A 26,940-nucleotide genomic window follows, 5' to 3' on the forward strand; every position below is an offset into this window, starting at 1 on the left:
GATGTGCAAATGATTAACTTTTCGGAGCATTCACACAAGGTTAGCGCCGGTGGCGACACCTACAACGTGCTGACATGAGGAAAGTTTCCAACCGATTTCTCATACACAAACAGCAGTAGACCGACGTTGCCTGGTGAAACGTTGTTGTGATGCCGCGTGTAAGGAGGAGAAATGCGTACCATCACATTTACGACTTTTATAAAGGTCGGATTGTAGCCTATCGCGATTGCGGCTTATCGTATCGCGACATTGCTGCTTGCGTTGGTCGAGATCCGATGACTGTTAGCAGAATATGGAATAGGTGGGTTCAGGAGCGTAATATGGAACACCGTGCTGGATCCCAACGGCCTCGTATCACTAGCAGTCGAGATGACAGGCATCTTACCCGCATGGCTGTAACGGATCGTGCAGTCACGCCACGATCCCTGAGTCAACAGATGGGGACATTTGCAAGACAACAACCATCTGCACGAACAGTTCGACGACGTTTGCAACAGCATGGACTATCAGCTCGGAGACCATGGCTGCGGTTACCCTTGACGCTGCATCACAGACAGGGGCGCCTTCGATGGTGTACTCAATGACGAACTTGGGTGCACGAATGGCAAAACGTCATTTTTTTATGAATCCAGGTTCTGTTTACAGCATCACGATGGTCGCATCCGTGTTTGGCAACATCGCGGTGAACGCACATTGGAAGCGTGTATTCGTCATCGCCATACTGACGTATCACCCGGCGTGATGGTATGGGGTGCCTTTGGTTACACGTCTCGGTCACCTCTTGTTCGCATTGATGGCACTTTGAACAGTGGACGTTACATTTCAGATGTGTTAAAACCCGTTGCTCAACCCTTCATTCGATCCCTGCGAAACCCTACATTTCAGCAGGATAATGAACGACTGCATGTTGCAGGTCCTGTACGGGCCTTTCTGGATACAGAAAATGTTCGACTGGTGCCCTGGCTGGCACATTCTCCAGACCTCTCACCAACTGAAAACGTCTGGTCAACGGTGGCCGAGCAACTGGCTCGTCACAATACACCAGTCACTACTCTTGATGAACTGTGGTATCGTGTTGAAGCTGCATGGGCAGCTGTACCTGTACACGCCATCCATGCTCTGTTTGACTCAATGCCCAGGCGTATCAAGGCCGTTATTTCGGCCAGAGGTGTTTGTTCTGGGTACTGACTTCTCAGGATCTATGCCCCAAATAGCGTGAAAGTGTAATCACATGAGCCGGCCGAAGTGGCCGTGCGGTTAAAGGCGCTGCAGTCTGGAACCGCAAGACCGCTACGGTCGCAGGTTCGAATCCTGCCTTGGGCATGGATGTTTGTGATGTCCTTAGGTTAGTTAGGTTTAACTAGTTCTAAGTTCTAGGGGACTAATAACCTCAGCAGTTGAGTCCCATAGTGCTCAGAGCCATTTGAACCATTTTTGTAATCACATGTCAGTTCTAGTATAATATATTTCTTCTTGGTGTAGCAATTTTAATGGCCAGTAGTGTATATGCTATCGGTGCGATCTGCGTTACGACAAACAATATTACTACACGAGTCACTATTCTGGTTCAGTTTCAGTCATGAGCACTGCTCAACAGGACGTTTTTGTAGCTTATCAATATTTAAACTCAAACAGCTGAAAAAGGAAACTAGATGCTGTTCCAACCGTACCGTCTATTAACAGCAGACAATGTTTGGCTGTGGTTCCTTGTGAGCTATCTCAACACGAATACGAATCCATGAATTCTGCAGGAAGAGTCCAGTTCTCACTTTATGGTGTAACTAGTATCAGGTACTCTGGCAAAACAGGACACAAATTCTTCAATTTACTGTTCCTCCCGGTGAGACGATACTTATTACAATAAGGTTAGTACGTGGTAGTGCGGTGTGGGGCTGTGGAGGGGTGAAGTAGACTGCGGTAGTCGTCGTGGGGTTGTGGACCACTGTGGCTGCGGCGGGGACGGAGCCTCTCTGTCGTTTGTAGGTCCCCGGTTAACATACAATACATACAGTACAATACGTGGAACTGTGTGAATTACATTGAAAATGTCATCAGGAAAAGTTTATTTTTAAGAAGGCAACACAGAGCGATGCGGCGCAGTGGTTTGCACACTGGACTCGCATTCGGGAGGACGATGCTTCCATCCCGCGTCCGGCCATCCTGATTTAGGTTATCCGTGATTTCCCTAAATCGCTTCAGGCAAATGCCGGGATGGTTCCTTTGAAAGGGCACGACCGACTTCCTTCCCTAATCCGATGAGACCGATGACCTCGCAGTTTGGTCTCGTGCCCCCCCCCCCCCTTCTCCAAAACAACCAACCAGCTAAGAAGGCAACCTAGTGTGATAGTTTATTCAGTGAACTGCATATACATATATACTACAGTAGAAGCGCCTAGAACCGCTCGGCCACACTGGCCGGTTTGGTTGGTAGAGTTGTTGGATGTCCTTAGGGATTTTAAGCCAAATGCCATCGAACTGGATCGTTAGATTGTCAAAATCCCGAGATGGTTGGAAGGCCCTGCCAATAATGCTCCAAACATTCTCACTTGCTGGCCAAGACATGGTTTGGAAAGCACAGTCAAGCGGTGGAAACCGTAGCCGCGTGCATGCGGGTATTATATTGCTGAAATGTACGCCCAGGATGGTTTGCCAAGAACGACAACAAAAGGGAGCGTAGAATATAGTCGACGTACCGCTGTTCAGTAAAGTTCCTTGGATGACAACCAAAATGGTCCTGTACTTATTTTTGTTCTTTGAATCGTCAGTATTCTGGTTGGTTCGAAGCGGCCCGCCACGAATTCCTCTTCTGTGCCAAAATTTTCATTTCAGAGTAGCAGTTTTGCTCTACGTCGTTAGTTACTTTCCGGATGTGTTCTAACCTCTGTTTTCTTCTACGGGTATTACCCTCTCCAGCTCTCTCTAGTACCACGGAAGTGTTCCCTGATGGCTCAACAAAGACCCTATCATCCTGTCCCTTCTTCTCGTCAGGGTTTTTCATGCATGGCTTTCCTCGCCGATTCTGCGGAGAACATCTTCATCCCTTCCTTTATCCGTCCACCAAATTTTCAACATTCTTCTGTAGCACTGCATCTCATGGGCATTGATTCTCTTCTGTTCTGTGGCATTACCATACAATGTTGTGCTCAACATATACATTATGAGATATTTTCTTCCTCATATTAAGACCTGTGTTTGATACTAGCAAACTGCTCTCGACCAGGAATGCCTTTTTCGCCAGTGCTAGTTTGCTAGTCTGCTTTTTGTGTCCTCCTTGCTCCATTCGTCATAAGTTATTCTGTTGCCTAGGTAGCGGAATTCCCTTATTTCATCTACTTCACGATCCTCCAGTTTGATGTTAAATTTCCCGCAGTTATTATTACTGCTACTTCTCACTATCTTTTTTTCGATTGAATCTCAATCTATAGTCTCTGTTCATTAGTCTGTTCATTCAGTTCAACAAGTCCTGCAGTTATTTTTCACTTTCGCTGAGGATAGCAATGTCATAAGCGAATCTTATCCTTTCATGCTGAATTTTAATACCACTCTTGGACCTTTCTTTTATTTCCCTCACTTGTTCTTCCATGTACAAACTGAACAGTAGGGGCGAAAGACTACATCCCTATCTTATACCGTTTTTAATCTGGGCATTTCGTGCTTGGTTTTCCAGTTTTATTATTCTTCTTGGTTCTTGTACAGATTGTATATAACCCGCGTTTCCTTAAAGCTTCAGCCTTTATTTTTCTCAGAATTTCGAACGACTTGCATCATTTTTCAATGCTATGGACATGTCTCGATTTTTCTTCAGCTTTGCTTCCATTATCAAGCGCAACGTCAGAACTGCCCCTCTGGCGCCTTTGCCTTTCCTAAAGCCAAACTGATCATTATCTAAAACATCTTCAATTTTCTTTTCCATTCTTCTGTGTGTTATTCTTGTCAGTAACTTGGATGCTTGAGCTGTTAAGCTGAATGTCCGATAATTCTAGCACTTATCGGCTCTTGCTATCTTCGGAATTGTGTGGATGATATTTTTCCCAAAGTCTAATGGTATCTCGCCAGACATAAATTCTACACACCGACTGAATGGTCGTTTTGTTTATACTTCCTTCAATGACTTTACAAATTCCGATTGAATGTTATCTACTTCTTCTACCTTATTTCATCTTAAGTCTTCCAAAACTCTCTTGAATTGTGATTCTAATACTAGATCCCCAATCTCTTCTGTGACAACTCCTGTTTCTTCTTCTACTCAGTCATCTGACAAGTCTACCCCCTCTTAGCCCCCTTCTACGTACTCTTTCTACCTATCCGGTCTCTCCTCTTTATTTAACAATGGAATTCTCATTGAACTCTTTAATGTTACCGCCCTTGCTTTTTATGTCACCGAAGGTTGTTTTAACTTTTCTGTATTCTGTTTGCGTTCTTCCGCAATCATTTCTTTTTTCGATTTGTCATGTAGGTCTACACCTGCTCTTGGGTACGCCTTACAATCCATATTTGATTTCATAATCTCTGTCTGAGCACGATGCAATCTAACTGAGATCTTCCTGTGTCACTCGGCTTTATACAAGTACATCTGCTCCTCTTGTGATTCTTAACAGATTATTCGCTATTAATAGCTGTAATTTATTGCACAACGCAGTTAATCTTGCTCCTCTCTCGTTTCTACATTCTCCCGTAACCTTTTCTTCTTCTCCCTCTCTACAACAACATTCCAGTCACCCATGACTATTAGGTTTTTATCTCCCTTTACGTACTGAATTATCTATTCAGTATCCTCATATACTTTATATCTTCAGCTTGAGACGTCGGCGTGAATGTCTGAAATATTTTTGCCGGTGTTGGCCTGCTGTCGATTCTGATGAGAAGGACCCTATAACTGAACCGTTCACAGTGCCACACTCTCTGCCCTACCTTCCTACTCATAACGAATCCTACTCCCGTTACACCATTTTCTGTAGCTGTCTGCATTGCCCTTTACTGGTTTGATTAAAAAGTCTGCTATGAAAAGAAATGTCACACGAGACCATCACACCTGGTTGTTGGATTGTATGGCGGGCGACAATCACGTCTTCGTCCTGGAATCTCAATGACTGGAGCAGAATTGTCTTCCGTGATGAGTTCAAATTCTAACTGAGCCCCGATGAACAGCGGAGAATTACGTAACTTCCCGGAAGGCGGTGGGATACCGACCTTAAAGTCGCCCACCATACGGCCCGAAGATCAGGAGTGATACATCTACATCTGCATCTACTTCTACGTTATTACTCTGCTATTTACAATAAGGTGCCTGGCAGAGGGTTCAGTGAACCACATTCAAGCTGTCTCTCTATCGTTCCTCTATCGACTGGCGCGCGCGCGGGAGAAACTAGCACTTAAATTCTTCTGTGTAAGCCCTGATTTCTCTATTTTATCGTGATGATCATTTCTCCCTTTGTAGGTGGTTCCCACAGAATGTTTTCGCAATCGGAGGAGAAAACTGGTGATTGAAATTTCATGAGAAGATATCGTTGCAACGAGAAATGCCACTTCAATTCACGTATCATGTCTGTCGGACTATCTCCCTTATTTCGCGAGCTGCCATTCTTTGTACTTTTTCGGTGTCATCCGTCAGTCCCACCTGATGGAGATCCCACACCGCACAGCAATATTTCAGAATGGGGCGGAAAGCGTGAAGTAAGCCGTCTCCCTAGTAGACCTGTTGCACTTTTAAGTGTTCTGCCAATGAATCACAGTCTTTGGTTTGCTCCACCCACAACATTATCTATACAATCTTTCCAATTTATATTATTTGTAATTGTAATCCCTAAGTATTTAGGTGAATTTACAGCCTTCAGATTTGTGTGACTTATCGCTTAATCGAAATGTAGTGGATTTCTTTTAGTACTCCTCTGAATAACTTCACACTTTTCTTTATTCAGGGTCAATTGGCAATTTTCACACCATACAGATATCTTATGTAAATCATTTTGCAATTCTTTTTGGTCATTTTATGACTTTACAGGACGTTAAATGCCAGCATTATCTGCAAATAAGATGGCTACTCATATTGTCTCCTATGTCATTAACATAGACCAGGAACGAGAGTTGGCCTATAACACTTCCTTGGGGAACGACGGATATTACTTCGGTTTTACTCGATGACTTTCCGTCTATTACTACGAACTGTGACCTCTCTGACAGGAAATCACGAATCCAGTCGCACAACTGAGGCGATGTTTCATAAGCACGCAGTTTGGTAGAAGACGCTTTTGAGGAACGGTGTCGAAAGCCTTCTGGAAATCTAAAAATATGGAATGAATTTGACATCGCCTGTCGATAGCACTCATTGCTTCATGGGTATAAAGAGTTAGTTATGTTTCGCAAGACCGATATTTTCTGAATCTGTGCTATGTGTCAATAATGTTCGAATATAGTATACGTTCGAAAATACTACTACAAATCGACATTAGTGATATGGGCCTGTAATTCAGCGCTTTACTCCTACCTCCCTTTTTAGGTATTAGTGTGACTTGAGCAATTTTCTAGTCTTTAGGAACGGATCTTTCTGAGAGCGAGCGGTTGTATATAACTGATAAATATGGAACTATTCTATCAGCATGCTCTGAGAGTAACCTGATCGGTATACAATCTGGACCGGAGGCCTTGTCTTTATTAAGTGATATAAGCTGCTTTGTTACACCGAGGGTATCTACTTCTATGTTTCTCATCTTGTCAGTTATTCTTGATTAGAATTCAGGAATATTTGGTGAAGGAGTTTCTGAAAACCGTGTTTAGTAACTCTGCTTTAGTGGCACTGTCATCAGTAACTTCGCCGTTTTATCGCTCTTTTGACTAGTTGACAAATATTTCGTAAGGTGAACAAATGTACCGAAGCCAGAAGCAACTGTTGCTGCTTTATCCTCCATCCCATGGGATACATTTATTTTCGAGTTTCATACCCTACCAGAATTAATACAAAATATTTTTTGCTTACTCTAATGCAACATCGCCACAAGGCCAGAGCAGCTATGTGCGTGGGGGAAGTATTTTTACATTGCCTCTGATATTTGAGGAACGAATCGGGTCACTGCGTTTCAGGCAAACTTCATTCAAATTACTAGATTACATTCCAAGCCAGTTGCGTGTTTTCCATTTCTCTTTTCGTTAGTAAAACTAAAAATAACAGTTTCATGTTAGCATTTGAAAGTGCCGAGCGATTTACACATAAAATGAAATAATAGACGCTGCTGGAGACCAGAGCTAATTGGAATAATAGAGGAATCCGGAATACATCAGACAGCACCGGACGAGATGTAAATTTAAATGTGTCAGGAGTAACGTCACTGAGAAAGGAAACTTTCAGTTTACACTATTCACACCTCAACTGTGAGAGAAACGGAGTAGCCTCGAGACTTATGTTCCATGATACATGAATTTCTGTAGCTGGCACTCATATTCATGCATCTGTAGACGGATAAAAAACGAGCCATCGAAGAACGAGGGTAAACGAGAAGCGCATTTTTTAATGCATTGTATGTTTACCGAAATTTTGAAATTACCAGGTGATATGTTTGTCTGTAGAAAATATGTTCACTATGAGCAAAACCGAAGGTAAATGTCGAAACTCAGCGAATCAATAAGATTAATAAAGCAAAAGATTTACAACTTTTAATACTTTGCAGAATAAACGAAAGGGCGTTTGCGGATATGAAGCTAATTTTTCTTCGTAATTATAGTACTAGAACTCTTAAGTCTTCTCTGATTTTTTCGTAACTTTAACTTCAAATTTACTGACAACCTGCGTGATTTAAGATGGGAAAAAGTGGCAGTGTTTTAAGTAGCATCGCAACGGCCCATATCACAAATTATTTGTCCCTTCCAAAAGAATGAAAATGAACCATGGAATATTATATAGTATGAGACATGTTCACATAACACAGTGAGGCGTATTAATGACACTAAGCTAATGTGTTTTAAAAATAACGTAAAAGAAGTTGTATGGGATAAATAATAACTGGAACGAGATCCCAGGTGTAAAGTCAATGTGTTTTCTGGTAAAGTGCAGTAAATATTTGAATTTAGCTCTTGTGTGACTGAAACCTGATAGTCAAGGGAAGGCAGGATTCAATTACGACTGTGGACGAGGCCGTAATCAGTTACTATTGGTTGCCTTTTACAGTTACACACAGTTTCTTTTAAACCAGTAATTCCAGACTCAACAATAAATAAAAATACCACACCTTACTAATGAAGGAATACACAACTATGTAAATAACAGTGTTTTCAGTGAGTTGAAATTTAACAAATCACCATTAAATACAGATACAGCAGAAAATATTTAAAAGCAAGCCACTGTGATCTGGGCAGAAGGTCTTACACGTCAGGAATGGCAATAAATTAAGAACTGTTTAAAACTCGCTGCAACTTACAAATTAGGTATTGAAACATTAAAGGCAAGTCGCCACAAACACAGCAGAAGGCATCAGACGCCAGGAATGGCAGTAAATAAGGTTTTAAGGCTTACTGTTAAAATACAAATAACAAATTAGAATTTTAAGGCAAATGACCACAATCATGGCTGAAGGACTTACACGCCAGGAACAGCAATAATTTAAAAAATTTAGAAACCTGCTGTAAAACAGCAAATTTAGTAGCAAAGGTTAATTAAAAAAAAACAAGCAGCTGATCACCAAACGGGTGAAATAAGATGATGGTAAACTTTGTAACGCAACCCTTAACATCCACTCAACACTAAACTGCTAGATTTATTGGAGATGGCGACCAGAACTATTAACTAGACATATATAACCTTTAATGTAGGCATTACAAGGTATTGTAATAAATAATACAATAATAAAAAACAAGGACCAGTAAGTACATAAGCTCCTTAAAGGGTACTGAGGCAGATTATACCTGCAGAAGGCGTGGACTGAAGGAGCGTTACACTGAACTGCTGGCCATCAGACCTCCTTTTTAAACACACATGTCTTACAAGAACCAAGGGGCCACAGACGGTGCTCCAGGAGAAGGTCCGGCAACAAACACTTTCGCGAACGATGAGATGGGCAACCAAGAGTTGCATTCACTTCACAAGATGGTAACTCAGACTAGTGGCAGTCTAACGAATGACTAATGATAATCTTGCTCAAACTACCTAAGCCAGAACCGGCGGTCTGCACTACGCCCCCAGAATACAGTGCCTAGAGCGCCCGGAACGAGAAGAGAATCACTGCCACCAGAGTAGAAGACTCACCAACCGGCCTACAATCAAGAAAGCTGTCGAAACTACACGCCTTACCGAAAAGCAGCAGCAAGGCGAGGAAACGTACACTGCCGTTACATACACTAAAAAAATGGTTCAAATGGCTCTGAGCATGGGACTCAACTGCTGAGGTCATTAGTCCCCTACATACACTAACCCTCAGGGCAGGTAACTGGGGAGTTAGCGGCCACCAGGCAAGAAAAATTATCGCTGGTTGAACTTAACAAATTGTAACAAGTTGAACGCAGTAAATAGTAATAAGAAGTCGTGTAAAGCTAATCATATCCGCTTTCCCCAAGCACTCCACTCGCTGCTCTTCGCTTCGGCGACGCTACTAACAGCAACACGAACCCAACTCACTGGAGAATCGTGACTTATCATAATGGTGGAGGTTTCTCTACTTGGATTGAAATTCACTCATCTTAATGCCTGCTGGATACGGGTTGTGACGAGGTCGTGCACCCTCGTGACCACAACCATTCCATCCGGCAGTCCATGCGTGCCGCCAGCGATCCTGACGTGTTCTGGAGTGGGAGAACCTGTCTCCTCCGAGTCCCCAACCGAACTCGCACACTCACACGACCCGGAAAGACAACGACGTTGCCCCAGAGATAGGGCAACAGTTACTACATACCCATAACCGCCACTGCTGCCACTAGCGGACAGGACATGCTTGCGAAACCGAGTGGCTCCAGTCAGCACGAAAAAAGACAAACAACCGCAACCATGCCAACTAAAGGATACCGTCCGGCCTCCAAGAGAGGGCGGAAACCTACAAACAGCACCAACGAGAGCTGCAGCATGGCTCAATGACGTTATTCCGGACGTCACTGAAAAAATAAGCTTTGATAACCAAACAGATTAAAATATCATGCCAAACAACAGCGAAATTTATATGAAGAGAAGAACAAGTATAGCTCCTCCTCTTCTTGTATTCTACGTAAAATAATGTCCAATTTCCATCATGGCAAAATAGAATAAAAAAACTGAACTATGCAAATTGCATTACCAAAACTACATACAACAAAAAAGCCTATCTATAGATGCAAAATTAAAACACTATAAAACAGTTACACAACCAGAAATAACGTAAGCAGCTGAAACTATCTTCAAAACAACTAATACAGCAGAAATTGACAGAATACTAAAAATAGAAAGAAGAATAATTAGGACATGTATAAATAAACAGTATAAAATAAATGGACATTGGAGAATAGCAACAAATGAAACAGTATATAAGAAAATAGAACCAGTCATGAGCACAATCAGGAAGAAACGCATCTCATTCTTTGGAGATCTGATGAGAACTCCAGAAAACAGAATTAGTAAAAAAATAATTCAAAAATTGTGGAATAGCAAGAGCGACATTAAATGGATCACAGAAATTAAGGAAGATATAAAAGAACTTCAAATTACAGTAGATGACCTAAAAAACAAGACAGAGAAAACCAGAATACTGCAAGACCCGCAAACCAGACTACAAATGAAAATCAATAAAAGGAGTACAGGAAGAGTTGTCTCAGATGAAGAAAGAAAGAAAATATCTGAAAGAATGAAGAAATATTGGGCAGACAGAAGAGCAAAACACCTTTCGTATAAGAATAGCCTCTAATAATTATATTACCTAAACATCATATTAAGTTATTGTCGAACCAAATTGTATCCACGTGTAACAACTTGTTTAGAACTTTGTATTTTTGACTACAGTGGTCCAATGAAGGCCATAAAATAAATAATAAAAAAATAAAAAAACGGTCCAATTTAAAAAATAGTTATTGAAACTTCCGGAAAGATGCGCATCATGATGTAAGTAATAACGAAGACTACATAAAATAGTTATGCATAATGCTTAAGACTATGTGAAATATTGTGAAATGAGAGTCACCACAGCCTGGTTGTAGACACTACTTTACTACAAGCTGAATGACTATGTTACGACTGCTACTTCGTTAGTATACGTTTTTTCACTATCACTTACTCAATCTAATCACGAAAGTAAGGTCAAATACTTGAGTTGAAAAAGGAAGATGATATGTTACGTTAGAAATGTCATTCGACAAAACTTTAAACAACCAGGAGTAACAGAAAATCCTCTGCTAATTGTAATAGAGTTTTAAAATGCTTTAAACTTTAGTGTTAACGTAATTTCAGATATAATTTTGAGGAGTTCTTGTACCTTAATAAATCATGTCCTTAGTGATATTATATGAAATATATGTATGACGAATAACAGATGTAATGCACTATGAGTACAGAGAATTTTTTAAGACTGTTTTTAATACACACTTTGTTAAACTTCCTTATAAAAAAGAATGGATGGAAACGATAAATGTACAATTTACTTTCTCGCATTGTTTTTCAAAAATATTTAAGAAAGTAGTGTACTAGAAGGTAGTGCTATACATAACTGGAACGAATTCACTTAAGTTGTCACAGTTTGGTTTCCAGAAGGTTTGCCTGACTGAGTATATCGTTCATACACTCACCATAAAAGCCTTAAATAACAGTAGATCTAGTTGTGTGCATCATGATACTTTCATAGAAAATATTATTTCTGTAATTGACGGGTTTATCCACTGATTTGAAAATCAGTTATAAAAAGAATACAAGACATTGAGCTAAATACTTCAAACAATGCTCGAATGAGAAAACATATTTTTGGCGACAAAAGCTTTGTATTTAATCATGTTTGCGAAAAATTAACAGAATAAATGGTTAAGTTTATAAAGTGGATCCCAAAAATTTCAGAAAAGAGGATATTCATTGATTTGAAGTGAATAGAATAGCACTAACAATACATGTGCGACATAAAAATGAGTCAGAAAACAGGGAAGAAATTTCCAAATGTTTGAGAGGAAAACTTGCACTGGAAGAAAAATTTTGTAATACACCCCAAACAGTTAAGTTCAGTAACTTCTCCTCTTCGTATAACTGTTGGTTTTGGAAACAAATAAATGAAAATCTTAGTATGTCCTGTATATTTCTGCGTATTAATGCTTTATTGCATAATTATTTGGTGTATCTTTGTTGATAAAAAACTAACACCGAGAATAAAATAATATGTCGTGTTCACCAACAATCATCTTGGAGACACACTAAAGACACTAACTCCCCCTTCACAGTATCTGTAGTGAAATTTTTCGTAAGAAATCCATGACGATTTTATGTGAATAATGTTTTCAAACCAACAGCAGTGGATGAAAATATGACGTTCGTGAGTCATCATTAAACCTGTCAGGGGCGTATGAAGGAGTTCAGTGTGCAGAATTAAAGTTCTTTGTTGGTTTTCCAAGTCGTATAAAATCTTTGACACATAATAAAGAAAATTTTAAATCTAGCCTCATTATTTTTGCTGGCAAACACCTTTTATTCAACAGAAGAATGGAAATTTACACAGTGAATGTTGTTTTATCAGTAAATGAAAACTTGTCTGAGGAACTATTGTCATATTTTGGAAGGGTAAAGTATAACTTAGGAAATTATTTGAGGCCAAACACAAGGTGGGAATGATTAAGGAATGTCTTTAACAAAATTTAGGATATAGGACATTATCTGCCCAGTGGCTACCATCAACTTGTATGCTCTTAACAGAAAAGAAGAATGGGTGGAAATATTACCATAAACTCACTAGTTTTATGAGTCATTCCTCTAAAATATTTATGAAAATCATCCATCAAGCGCCATATGAAAATGTCAGAAATTCATTGCTGGGATATATTTTGGGTTTAACAAATGCTAAGGTACGATAAGCAATAGTAGCACCACAGATTCTAGTGCAAAAGTGCTATGATCGGAATTAAAATGTAGGCCATTCTTTTATGAGTTATGATAAAGCCTTTGATAGAGGTCAACCTCATAAACTTATGGAAATTCTCTAAGGAATGAATAAAGATCGGCAGGACATCCGCTCTATAGAGAAGTTATATTGGAATCAGATACCACACATAAAATTTGATAATGAGGTCACAGGCTTGGTTAATATCTGCAGAGGAGTTCGACATGGATCCACTCTGTCGCAACTGGTATTTAATCTGTACTCAGAGTGTATCTTAAGGGAAGCATTTGGTTACGCCGGAAAAGAAAGTTGAAGGGGTTTTTATCAACAACATTCGGTATGCTGAAGATACATTATTCAATACCAATAATTTGGATAACCATCAACTAGTCAACATAATGAATTACAGCTGTACCCTAAGACTGAATGTCAACTCCAAGGTAGGCATTTTATGATTGTCACATGACAGCCCGACTTCTTTACAACTGCAAATCTACGAGTCAATGACTCCTTAATACAAAGGGTAGACCACTTTAGTGCCTTGAACGTGGCTGTTAAGGCTGGGGGTCAAAGATGGATATAAAATGTCGCATAGAGAACGCCCATAATACTTTCATAGAATTCAAGAAAATTCTCGTAAGTACAGATCTGGAACTATAGGTTAGAATACGACCAGTAAGATGCTACATCTAGTCTGCCATGTGGTTCACCAGAATGGATACTAAATATGCCACCAGCAAAAAAGATCGATGGCTTTGGAATTTGGATTTACTGCAGAATGCTCAAAATACCGCGGACAGCATGAATAACTAACACCAAAGCACTGCGTCCAATAAACAAACGGGGACAAAATTTAACTTTTAAAAGAAGTAAATCTACATATCTAGGATGTGCAAAACTTAAGAACGAAAGTAGCTTTCGCTTAATGTGTCACTCCCAAGTAAGATAGCTCGATGAAACTGGGACCACAAAGTGAACTGCTACAGTGTAGTACATAAGTTAAATGAAAGAAATACACGGTGAGGCGAACAGTTAGAACATTCTTATTCGAAGACAATAATTGAACGGATGTCACTGTGATTTATGATGGTCTCCTGAACATATTTCTTAGTACAATGTGTAATCACCATGGACAGCAATGCACGATCGGCAACGTGCTCTCATTCTAGCCGCAATGGTGTTAAGGAATTTTTGTGGTAGGGTGTTCCATTCCTCCACCAGCGAGGTACGCAGCTGCTGGATGGTCTTTAGTGCATGTGGATGTGCAGCAGCACATCTACCCAACGCATACCACACGTGCTCAATGGCATTTAAGACATGGAAATGGGTAGGCAAGTCGATTCACCGAATATCCATTCGTTACAACAGCACCTCCACCAGCGCTTTCCAATGCGGTCGAGCACTGTCAACCGTAAAAATGAAGACAGCGCCGAATGCATCCCTGAAACAAAGCGCGTGGGGAAGGAGTATAGTATCACAATAACGTTGACTGGCGAATGTGAAGGATTCAAAGGTTTGGAGCTCAGTACACCCATGCAAAACTAAATGTCCTCAGACCAGAACACCTTGACCATTAAAACGATGTTGTTCGATAATGTTTCTGGGTACTTACGTGTTCCCATGTCTTCTCTTGTGAGGATACCTCCAGCATTGACGAATACTATCGTTTTCGCGGTCCAAGTGTTATGATGTGCGAAGGCATAAATTTTTGAACACAGTACACTCACTGGTCAACGTTACTGTGATACTGTGCTGCTAGCTCATGTGGGTATTTTCAAGGGTTCATTCGACCCTGATTTCATTTTTATGGACGACGATGCACGACCGAATGTGACACTGCAGGCAGAGGAGCTCATGGAACGAGATGATATTCGGCGAATGGACTGACCTGCCAGTTCCCACAACTTAAATCGCATCGTACACATTTACGATGTGTTGAAGAGACGTATTTCACCACGTCCACATGCACCGACGAGCATCCAGTATTTGTCAGTTGCATTGGTGGAGAAATAGAACGCCCTACCACAAAACCTTCGTACCACTCTTGCGCCCAGGTGGGAGAGATTTTCAAAGGCCCCAGGAGTAGGCAACATTCCATTAGAACTACTGGCGGCCTTGGGAGAGCCAGTCCTGACAAAACTCTACCATCTGGTGAGCAAAATGTTTGAGACAGGCGAAATACCCCCAGACTTCAAGAAGAATATAATAATTCTAATCCCAAAGAAAGCAGGTGTTGACAGATGTGAAAATTACCGAATTATCAGTTTAATAAGTCAGAGTTGCAAAATACTAACACGAATTCTTTACAGACGAATGGAAAAACTGGTAGAAGCCGACCTCGGGGAAGATCAGTTTGGATTCAGTATAAATATTGGAACATGTGAGGCAATACTGATCCTACGACTTATCTTAGAAGCTAGATTAAGGAAAGGCAAAACTACGTATCTATCATTTGTAGACTTAGACAAAACTTTTGACAACGTTGACTGGCATACTCTCTTTCAAATTATGAAGGTGGCAGCGGTAAAATACAGGGAGCGAAAGGCTATTTACAATTTGTACAGAAACCAGATGGTAGTTATAAGAGTCGAGGGGCACGAAAGGGAAGCAGTGGTTGGGAAGGGAGTGAGACAGGGTTTTTCTTTTGTTTCCTTCACTGCTTGCTCAATATACAGATTGAATAACACCGGGGAGAGGTTTCTCCCCGATGTAATTCAATCTGTATATTGAGCAAGCAGTGAAGGAAGCAAAAGAAAAATTTGGAGTCAGTATTAAAATCCATGGAGAAGAAATAAAAACTTCGAGGTTCGCCGATGACATTGTAAGTCTGTCAGAGATAGCAAAGGACTTGGAAGAGCAGTTGAACGGAATGGACAGTGTCTTGAATGAAGGATATAAGATGAATATCAACAAAACCAAAACGAGGATAATGGAATATAGTCGAATTAAGTCGGGTGATGCTGAGGGAATTAGATTCGGACATGAGACACTTAAAATAGTAAAGGAGTTTTGTTATTTGGGGAGCAATATAACTGATGATGGTCGAAGCAGAGAGGATATAAAATGTAGACTGGCAATGGCAAGGAAAGCGTTTCTGAAGAAGAGAAATTTGTTAACGTCGAGCATAGATTTAACTTTCAGGAAGTCGTTTCTGAAAGTATTTGTATGGAGTGTAGCCATGTATGGAAGTGAAACGTGGACGATAAATAGTTTAGACAAGAAGAGAATAGAAGCTTTCGAAATGTGGTGCTACAGAAGAATCCTGAAGATTATATGGGTAGATTACATAACTAATGAGGAGGTATTGAATAGAATTGGAGAGAAGAGAAATGTGTGGCACAACTTGACTAGAAGAAGTGATCGGTTGGTAGGACATGTTCTGAGGCATCAAGGGATCACAAATTTAGAATTGGTGGGTAGCGTGGAAGGTAAAAATCCTAGAGGGAGACCTAGAGATGAATACACTAAACACATTTAGAAGGATGTAGGTTGCAGTAGGTACTGGGAGATGAAGAAGCTTGCACAGAATAGAGTAGCATGGAGAGCTGCGTCAAACCAGTCTTAGGACTGAAGACCACAACAACAACAACGCATTGTAATCCATGGTGATCTTACACAGTATTAAGAACTATGTCCTATCACTGGTAATGTTCAGAGGACCATCATAAATCGCGATGACTTCAGTATAGTTATTTGAGTAAAAGTGTCTTTTCTGTTCGCCTCATTGCATATTTCTTTCAGTTCCTCCTATACGATACTGAAGCAGTTTTTCTATGTATGATTCAAAACTCCTAGAGCTGGCAGTGATAACATCCTGCGAAAATTACTTTTGTCCTATGTTTCTTAAACAGGGATACTTCTACAATTGATAATAGGGGAAGAATTAGCGCAAAAGCAAAAACTGGCTAAAAAGTAATATCTTGGTGAGATAGCATAAACAGTGAACAGGAACAAGAAGAACAGTTGAACTGCTGAAGTCTGTGGTTCGTAGAATGAGGTGCATGATGTGACTGTCTGGCGCTCATGAAACGTGGGAGGAGAATCTTAATTTTAATACTTGGTTAGTAATTTAGAGAATGAGAACAGTGGGGGGTTGTTACAAGAAAATATCCATTAAAGATCTTGGACGACAGTGACTGGTAGTATGGTGCCCTGTGTAATTTCCTTTCTTTAACATGGTGAAGGCCTCACTAATTTCTGAATGCTTTCGTGCGCGAGCAAAACACAACGTATCGAAGCTGAGATGTGAGAACAGAAAATGTTACAGAAACAGCACTTTCTGCGGCGAGTGGAGGGACAGGCATTGACTTCGTGGACCTACGACTACTACGGCAAGGCATCCCAGGTGGACAACCAGCATTGTCTGACTTACAACCGCAGGCAGCAGAGGGAGCCGCCAGGGTGCGGATCGGCGCCACTAGCTGTAGGCGAGGGCTTTCTGCCCATGTTTTGTAGCCCAGCTTTGTAAACAGCCAGCAGCCTCTTTCAGAAACACAAGACGCACAAATTAATAGGCTAGCCTCGCAAGCAATATTTCCAATTCCAGATTCCCTCTGACGTGAGGCTAACTCTGTGGGTGGAAAGATGCGGGACGGGTTTGTTCGTGACTTGCGTCACGAGCACAGAGCGGGTGCCGACGATTCTAGACAGTAGGGATCAGTTTTGATTGATTGATTGATTGATTGAGGGGTATTATAGGACTAAACGGTGAGGTCATCAGCTCCGCCATTTAAAAGTTCCTTGCTTAAGATAGAGGGGTCAGCTAAAAGTGGACGGATCCAGTCAGAGGGCTCAAATTTAAAGGCAAATAGAATACCAGAAAAACAGAGGGATAAAAAAAGTGGTGTTTGGAAGGGGGAATGATCATGGGTACTAGACCTAGAAAACATGAAGAGAACCCCAACCACAATCACACTGCCCTTTCTCCAGGAGTAAAGTGTAAGCAGGCTGTTTAGGTTTTAATATTGGTAACGCCACGTAGTGCTCTGTATGAAAATCACTGGCTGTGCTGTGTGCAGTCTGTGGCTGGTTTGCATTGTTGTTTGCTATTGTAGTGTTTGGCACAGCACGTAGCGTTGCGCGGTTGGAGGTGAGCCGCCAGCAGTGGTGGATGTGGGGAGAGAGATGGCGGAGTTTTGAGAGCGGATGATCTGGACGTGTGTCCATCAGAGACAGTAAATTTGTAAGACTGGATGTCATGAACTGCTATATATATTATGACTTTTGAACACTATTAAGGTAAATACATTGTTTGTTTCTATCGAAATCTTTCATTTGTTAACTATGCCTATCAGTAGTTAGTGCCTTCAGTAGTCAGCTGGCAGTATTGGCGCACGCTGTATTGCAGTAGTTTGAGTAACGAAGATTTTTGTGAGGAAAGTGATTCATGAAAGGTATAGATTATTGTTAGTCAGGGCCATTGTTTTGTAGGGATTTTTGAAAGTCAGATTTTGTTGTGCTAAAAATATTGTTTGTCAGTTTAGTGTTGATCAGAATAAGTAAAGAGAAAAATGTCTGAGTACGTTAAATTTTGCTCAGCTGCTTGAAAATCAAATAATGTAAGAGGTTTATCAGCACAGTAATTCATAAATTTTTCTCAGGGGACGTTTCATATGTCGACCCTTAGCCGAGGATACCTCACTGGAATCTTCTGATTTTGCTTGTAGTTTGTGTAATTAGTGTAGCTATTATTTATTGCTAGCGCGTAATTATACAGAGAATTTCCTTTGTAGTTGTAGTTTTTCATTGTTGTACAGTAAAACAGTTGTGGCATGCATGTATATTTGCACCAAGTATTTCGCAGCTGCGCTTGCAAAAAACTAGATATTATTTTCAGTGCTATGTTAATATGTTTTCTCATTTTTGCTCTTCAAATTGTGCTTTTCTTGTTATCGTGTGAAATACGTGATAATTATGGCGTGTGAAAAACGTAACACTAGGCTCCAAAGTAAATTGAGAAATGATAGTGACGACGAGCGTAGCTTATCAGCACCACCGTGTAATGAATTAACAGACATTAAGAGTAGTGGCTCTGAGCACTATGGGACTTAACATCTGTGGTCATCAGTCCCCTAGAACTTAGAACTAATTAAACCTAACTAACCTAAGGACATCACACAACACCCAGTCATCACGAGGCAGAGAAAATCCCTGTCCCCGCCGGGAATCGAACCCGGGAGCCCGGGCGTGGGAAGCGAGAACGCTACCGCATTACCACGAGCTGCGGACATTAAGAGTAGTAATTTGGTAATTGTGCATAGGGAAATGGAACGGGCGGCAAATAATGGTGTAAATAGTGAAACAATTAGTGAACAGGTAAGCATTATCGACCGATCGGTGGGCAACAGCTCGCCTCAGGAATCCGAAATGACAGGACACAATCTTGCAAATACTGTAGATTCAGGTTTTGCGTCTTCACCGTTTTTCCCAGATAAGCCAAGACACATTTTCTGCTTTTCAAAATGCGAATATTGCCGGTTCAAATGCACTGCCGAATAGCACTAAGGAACTTGTTTCAGACACCAGTGCATTGTTATTACAATTAATCCAACAAATGGGACAAAAGCTTCAAAAGGTAGACACAATGGAACAAAATCTTCAAACGTTAGACACAATGGAAGAAAATCTTCAAATGGAACAAACACGTGAAGGTTTAACTGCTGAGTTACTTAAAATCGAATCGAAGTGTCAAAAAGTCTGTAATGACGTAAAAACACAAATTTGTTAGCATTTTCAACCTATTTTTTCGCGTCATGAAAATGCATTACAGAATCATGAAGCAGCCATAAAAGAACTGCAAACTATTTTTCATGAAAATCACGACACCTTACAAGCTAAAATTGACTCAGTAGCATCTACCGATTCGGTTACGCAACTTGCAAAAACTCAGGAAAAATTAAAGGACACGGTAGATACGATTTCAACACAAATGGACACTCTGCAACTTGGTTCAGAAAAAGACCCTGATGAAATAAGTTCACTATCGGAGAAAGTAACCGAGCTTTCGGATCAGTTCAATAACCTTTCTACAAAGGTAGATGATGATCTGAATGACACAAGACCCATAGCCTTCACTGACACAGAAGAGTATGAACAAATTAGAAAATTCAAACAAAATCAAAATCAAACCAATACACAGTACAAATGAGAAATCCGGGAAGTACAAGATCAGTTGGCAGAGGTAATACAAGAATTACCTATTTCAGAGGACACTCGCGCTCCAATACGGGAAGAGGGACATAGAAATACGGAACAGCCACAAAATAATAACACAGGGCACTTCGGAAATTATGAAAGAAATTGGCAAGGTACACCGAATTTTGAGATGGAACCGCCGAAACGAAGTAACAATGACCGATATGCGACTAGCCGACATGATGATTTTGACTATAAGCTGTTCATTACTACACGTAAATTCAAAACATTTAAGAATTCTGGCAACGACATTTATCCACAAGCATGGCTCCATCAATTCTCTCATTGTTTTCCTCCCAACTGGTAATTAGATCAGAGATTAGAATTTATGTGTGGCTACTTAGAGAAGGAACCAGCTGTAAGAATGCGATCGGTCATTCACGATTGTCACAGTGAAGGAGAATTTTATCATGCCTTCCTCTCAGCATATTGGTCTCAAGCTACTCAAGACCGAGTAAAACATAGCATCATGATGATGAAACACTTTGAACAATCTGAATTTTCCAGTCTTATCAAATATTTCGAAGACATGTTACATAAGAATCAGTATCTTTCAAACCCATACAGTTCCTCAGAACTCATACGCATTTGCTTAATCAAATTGCCTGAACATTTACGACATATTATTTTGGCAGGACGTTGCAAAGACGACATTGAAGCTTTTCAGGGACAGTTACAAGAATTGGAAATTGACACTGACAATCACGGAAGGCGAAAACAGGAGCACAACAATTACAGGTCACATCCGTCACTGTTTCGCGATGACAGAAATAATAACTGGACACGACAAGGCTATTCTTACAACGTAAATCGTGACAAAAACAGACATCACCCGTGTGACAACCGTTGGTAGAGTAGTAATAATTACAGGGAAAGATCACCTCTCCGCAGTAATGACTATCACAGAGACAATCAGAGACACAGACAACATAGGAACCAAAATAATTATTATCAAGGGAGACAGAATAACTTTAAATGAAATTCTTTATTTGAAGTACTTTCTGTGAGATTAAAGATGACTTAGTATTTGGTTTCTTTGACAGCTACACGATTATATCACGTCGCTACTAATGTGTGACACAATTCACATTGTTACTTTTGTGCTGTATCTGTTTTGTATCTGCACAGTTTTTCTGAATTCTTCTGGAAAGTAAAACATGTTTTACTAGTAACTTTTGTGGTATACCTACAGTGAGACAGTCTTTTTCGTAGCACAACAATACGTTCCAGTATATTACTTTCTCGATACGGTACTGTACGTAATAACTACAATATCTATACACATAGCATTTCACTTTTGTTTATGATGAGGTCAGTACATTGACTTCTGCAGAACTTAGCTTTCGGAGGACGATAACTACGACACTTAAACAGAATTATCTTACAGGAAGACGCACATCAAGCGCTAAAGAACACGTATTTGAGTGATTAATTTTGTACTTAAAACATTTATCTTTAAAGATTTTTGAATTACAACGATACAAAGGTTTTCCGTGATACATTTCATTCCATTGCTGTTATCTGTAACACCTGAGGGTATAATTACATTAATCCTCAGGGAGTACACGCCAACTTTGTGTTCCATGTGTTTGGCAAGCACAATTAGCCCTACCTAATATGGTATTTGCTTATACAACTTTGCACATCGGTACCACGTTTCTCTAACACATAAATTAACCAGCTATCTGATCATTAAACTGAGAGAGACAAACATTTTTTTTACTACGTGAGTGACACATGTTTATGCAATTACACAGTTGGATACCTTCATACTTATGAAATTGTATGTTGTCTGTATTGTGTGATTTTTTTTGTTTTGTAATTATTGCAGAAAGCTAAGACGTTTTTGAGATTTGGATGAGGTGTTATGATGTTATTACGATGACAATGTGTATTATGCTGTTGAAGTATGTTTATGATCAATAAGCTGATGCTATATCAGGAATTTGATTATGCTATGTATTTATTATGATGGAATATTGAAGAAGTGTCGACGAATATGTATATGTGTAATAAAGTAAGGAGTAATGGGTAGTGGTTAGGGACTCTGGTTTGTGAAAAAGAATGTTGGAAACCAAGAATCGCACTTTAAGTGTTATGAAATGTGTGTATATGTGTGAATGTATCACAATGCCAGCGAAAATTTTGTGGGCACTTTTATATTTATAGGATTTTGTTTCTACACATTTGTAACGCAAATTCTCGACCTGTGAAATTTTTTCATATGAGACTGTCACTGTAGCAGAAACTGCTGTCGTAAATATTTCGGTAAGAAAGCTAAGTGACCTTGACGTAATGCGTTGTGGGCGTCCAGCTGTGCCAGCTGCCTGGAGAAAAGCCATTAGGTGGAAAAAAAGAGGCCATTAACCTCGCTATTGACATTCCTTTGTAGAAAGAATCGCAATTACGACATGCTATTACTTGGAAACATATGATTATACTGTGCAGCACATACTTTGTACTACTTAGTGAGATGCTTATGAATATATGGGAAATATTCTTACATCTGCACACCTGATTATGACAAGTGTCTTTCTATGAGAGTTAAGAGAATTTCTACTGACTTATGAAATGCCACATGGCTATTGAATGATGTTCTTATGCTTTGCTTTAAATAGTTGCTTATTTAATTTGATATCTGGTTTCCAGCTGTGTTGCAGCATTGGTTTTATAAAATATAATTAAATGCATTTGCTAATGTGAACATTTTCTGTCAACAGATCTAATAAATAATAATTTTATGATTCACATTCTTCGAAAAAGGAGCACTTGGAAAGGAAAGAACAATAAGAAGGGATTAATAACAGTGACTGCATACATAATTCTCTTTTCAAGTACTTGGTAATTTCTTTTGTAGAATAAGTTGTGGTGCACCACTTTAACTACATAGACATTAAGATGTGAATAGACATTTCCCTCATCTGCATTGTTGTCTTTAGTGTACTATTTTTTCTGCTTGTGGGGTTGTTATGTTTAGATATAAGTTATTGCATTTGTTGCTGCTGTTTGCCAGGCATAGTTCTACTGAATTTTACATTGTATTAAGCCATTTTTACTACTGATTTATTTTTCTTGTTGATGCACATTGGCTCATATTAGTTTTAATGTTGCATTTGCTTTGCTAATTTATATTTATTGCAGCTTGCTTTGCCAATTTGCAATGTTTTTGTCATTGCTGTTCGTGTCATTTGTTTTGTGCTTCTGCATTGCCTTGTCCATTAGTTTATGCATCTGAGTTCAGTAGATTTAAGTTACTTTAAGATGGGGTAGGCTATATGAGAGAACGAGTTGTGATGAATTGGAAGAAATGCATTGAGAAGCTATAAGAAAATGGTTTGGCCAAAAAAAGTAGTGTCCAGTGGACATTAACTATTTTGGAAGAGGATATGAATAGATTACAAATGGCTCTGCGCACTATGGGACTTAACATTTCAGGTCATCAATCCCATGAATAGACTACAGAAAGAAGGTATAGATAGGACTTTTTGGGAATAATCATGAATGAAGGGAGATCTCCAAGAAGTAAAGAAAGTATTGTTTGCAGAATACTGCAGTAAAACTAACCCTGTCCTTTCCTTTTGTGTTATTCCGCTATGTGTTTGTGTATCCTTGTGTATTTGTGTTCTTCCTGTCTTTATGTGTTTATCTGATGAGACTTATGTTGTAGAATCTTTCTAATACTCAGCTTCATTAACTATGATGAGGAATACTGTTATCCTCAAATATAATTTGCATTTATAATACGTTATTTACTTTGTAAAGATATTTAGACATTATTTATTCTGTTCTGTTTTAATGCTCATGTGTGAAGTTGATGTTTCGAAATTTATTCTGATCTTTTATGTTCTTATGTATGTCATAATTCCTGTAATGCTGATGTACATGTTTATTTCCTTTTTTTTGTAAAGCCTGTATTACTACAAATGTTATGTTTTAATGATGTTATGTTTTAATGATGTTTTCTGTATCTTTGTAATTGTATTCGCATGTTATAAAATTGTAATGGACACCAGTTCATCAAATTCAGTAACTTGTAAGCACACATTTCTCAGCACACGTTTCTGTTGGTTATAGTATATGCACAATATGTGAGAAGCTGGGACTGTTAGTGCTTGCACGTGTGTTGATAATTCAGCAAGGGACTGGTTAACAGCATTGCTGGTTCTAAGGACATTTCAAAAAAAAATTTGTGAGTGCAAGAGTGGTGGTTTATGGACTTGCTATATTGTCTGCAAGACTCTTTAATGGTGACTGTGCTCCCACACAGTCGCAACACATGGCTGCTGGTCATCTCTACAAGGACTACAGTGGATCTATACCTTTGATGACCCACCAATACCATTATTTCTACAAGGACTGCAGTGGGTCTGCACCTCTGGTGGCCCACCAATACCATACTCTCTACCAGGACTACAGTGGGTCTACTCTGTGATGACCTACGTACCAATATTCTTCAAGTTCTGGATCTATACCTTTGATGACCCACCAATACCATTATTTCTACAAGGACTGCAGTGGGTCTGCACCTCTGGTGGCCCACCAATACCATACTCTCTACCAGGACTACAGTGGGTCTACTCTGTGATGACCTACGTACCAATATTCTTCAAGTTCGACTGACTCTCCTGTGGGTTTGCTCTGTTGTGGCCCATTACCTGTCTGCATGTCAAGAGTCAGCACTATCTTTCCGTTGGAAGGACAACACTACTTCTTCAAGACTGCATGGAAATCCACTACTTCTGTGTGCATTTTCTTTTACTGCTCAGACATGGAGAAAAAACACTGCAAATTTACTGTGATGAATGATCAGGACTATCTTTATGGACTGTGAGAAAATTTTAGCTTTTGACCAACAGTGTATCAATAAGTGTGTGCATTTGAAATCTTTGTTATTGTAATTATGAAAATTTTTTTCGAATCTGCATTGGCCACTGCCCAAAACAATTTGTAAAATTTTTTTGTGGGGAGCATGGGGGCTATGTAAGTAGGCTGTTTAGGTTTTAATATTGGAAACGCCACGTAGCGCTCTGTATGAAAATCACTGGCTGTGCTGTGTGCAGTCTGTGGCTGGTTTGCATTGTTGTTTGCTATTGTAGTGTTGGGCACAGCACGTAGCGTTGCGCGGTTGGAGGTGACCCGCCAGCAGTGGTGGATGTGGGGAGAGAGATGGCGGAGTTTTGAGAGCGGGTGATCTGGACGTAAGTCCATCAGAGACCGTAAATTTGTAAGACTGGATGTCATGAACTGATATATATATATATATTATGACTGCACTAATTAATTACATTTTCTTCTACATAACAGACATTACGCACTACAGTAGTTATGCTGATCTGCACATAATTTTGTATGTGGTGGACAGATACGCCCTTTAAAGCTTCATAGACTGCAGAAAACATTGGTGTGTGATACAGTAATGCCATATTCAAATGTTTTGTTGAAAACTTGTGTGCTGTATTTCATGATTTTCACTGTCTGGAGAGTAAACATGTTTTGCTACTGATTTGTTGTACGTCTTTTCATAATCATTGTCCTCATAAAATCAAATATTTAACTCTGAAAATCCTAGATGCATATGAAAAAAGGCATGTATCCTGTTTTGCCGATTTTCAAAATCGATCAGCTTAATCATTTTTTAGGAACGGGAATGTATTATTTATCACGAAGGTAGACGGGTTTTGACCTTCTGTTTTCCAAATCTCTGTTAAATACATGTTATAAGTTTCCTTTAATTTACGTCTATGGTCACAAACATTTTGTTAACAGATTACCGGTTTTGGTCTTTAATGACCATCATCAGATCTGTTTCATAAAAACAAAGTCATAATGTACTGCAGCCATAGTGGCAGTACTATGGCTGCAGTACATTAGGACTTTGTTTTTATGAAACAGATCTGATGATGGTCATTAAAGACCAAAACCGGTAATCTGTTAACAAAATGTTTGTGACCATAGACGTAAATTAAAGGAAACTTATAACATGTATTTAACAGAGATTTGGAATCCATCAGTCGTTAGGCAGAAGAAGAAGAAAAGTGATATTCAGATGAAGAATGTTCGAATGGAATATGGTTTGCAGACTCCATCTTCCCTAAAATAGCGCCTTTACAGATTCGAGGATTCGTCAGAGCAAAAGCGACAACAGCTTTCTGATTCGCAACATTAATCACTCTCTTCAAATTAAGGGTTAGCACCTGATAACAACTTCACAATTCTTGAAGCAAATTGCACTAATAAAATTTGATGTTTGTGGAACATTCTAGAGTGAAGGGCTTCGTTTGGCATTCTTACTGCATTAATAATAAATTACCTTTATCACTGAATTTATTCGTCTATAATGCTTGCAAGGAAAACGAAAGCACTGGTAATGACTCGCAAAAACTGTTTTAATAGCCCGTAAGGCCCTTGTTATATTTTAGTGTAAATGCGTTGTTCGAACAGCCTTGTCCTCAACACTTAGCACATTTCCTAACTATTTTTGCGAAAAACTGCAACTGATGTATGAACTTTCTATAATTTCATCTTTATCAGAGGAACTGAAGACTGATGACTGGATTAATTTATATCTCGAAACGCTAAAATTTGGCACAGTCTTCAGATGTGATCATATCATTCTGTCAAAGAAATGTGGAATGGTTCGTTAATTGTGGTAACTGTTCTTCAGCTGTTGAAATTAAACTGAAATATAAAAGAAGCTCGATAAATGCCGACACTGTATTTGCCCACTTGA

Source organism: Schistocerca nitens, chromosome 1 (genome assembly GCF_023898315.1).
Source record: "Schistocerca nitens isolate TAMUIC-IGC-003100 chromosome 1, iqSchNite1.1, whole genome shotgun sequence".
Lineage (NCBI taxonomy): Eukaryota > Metazoa > Arthropoda > Insecta > Orthoptera > Acrididae > Schistocerca > Schistocerca nitens.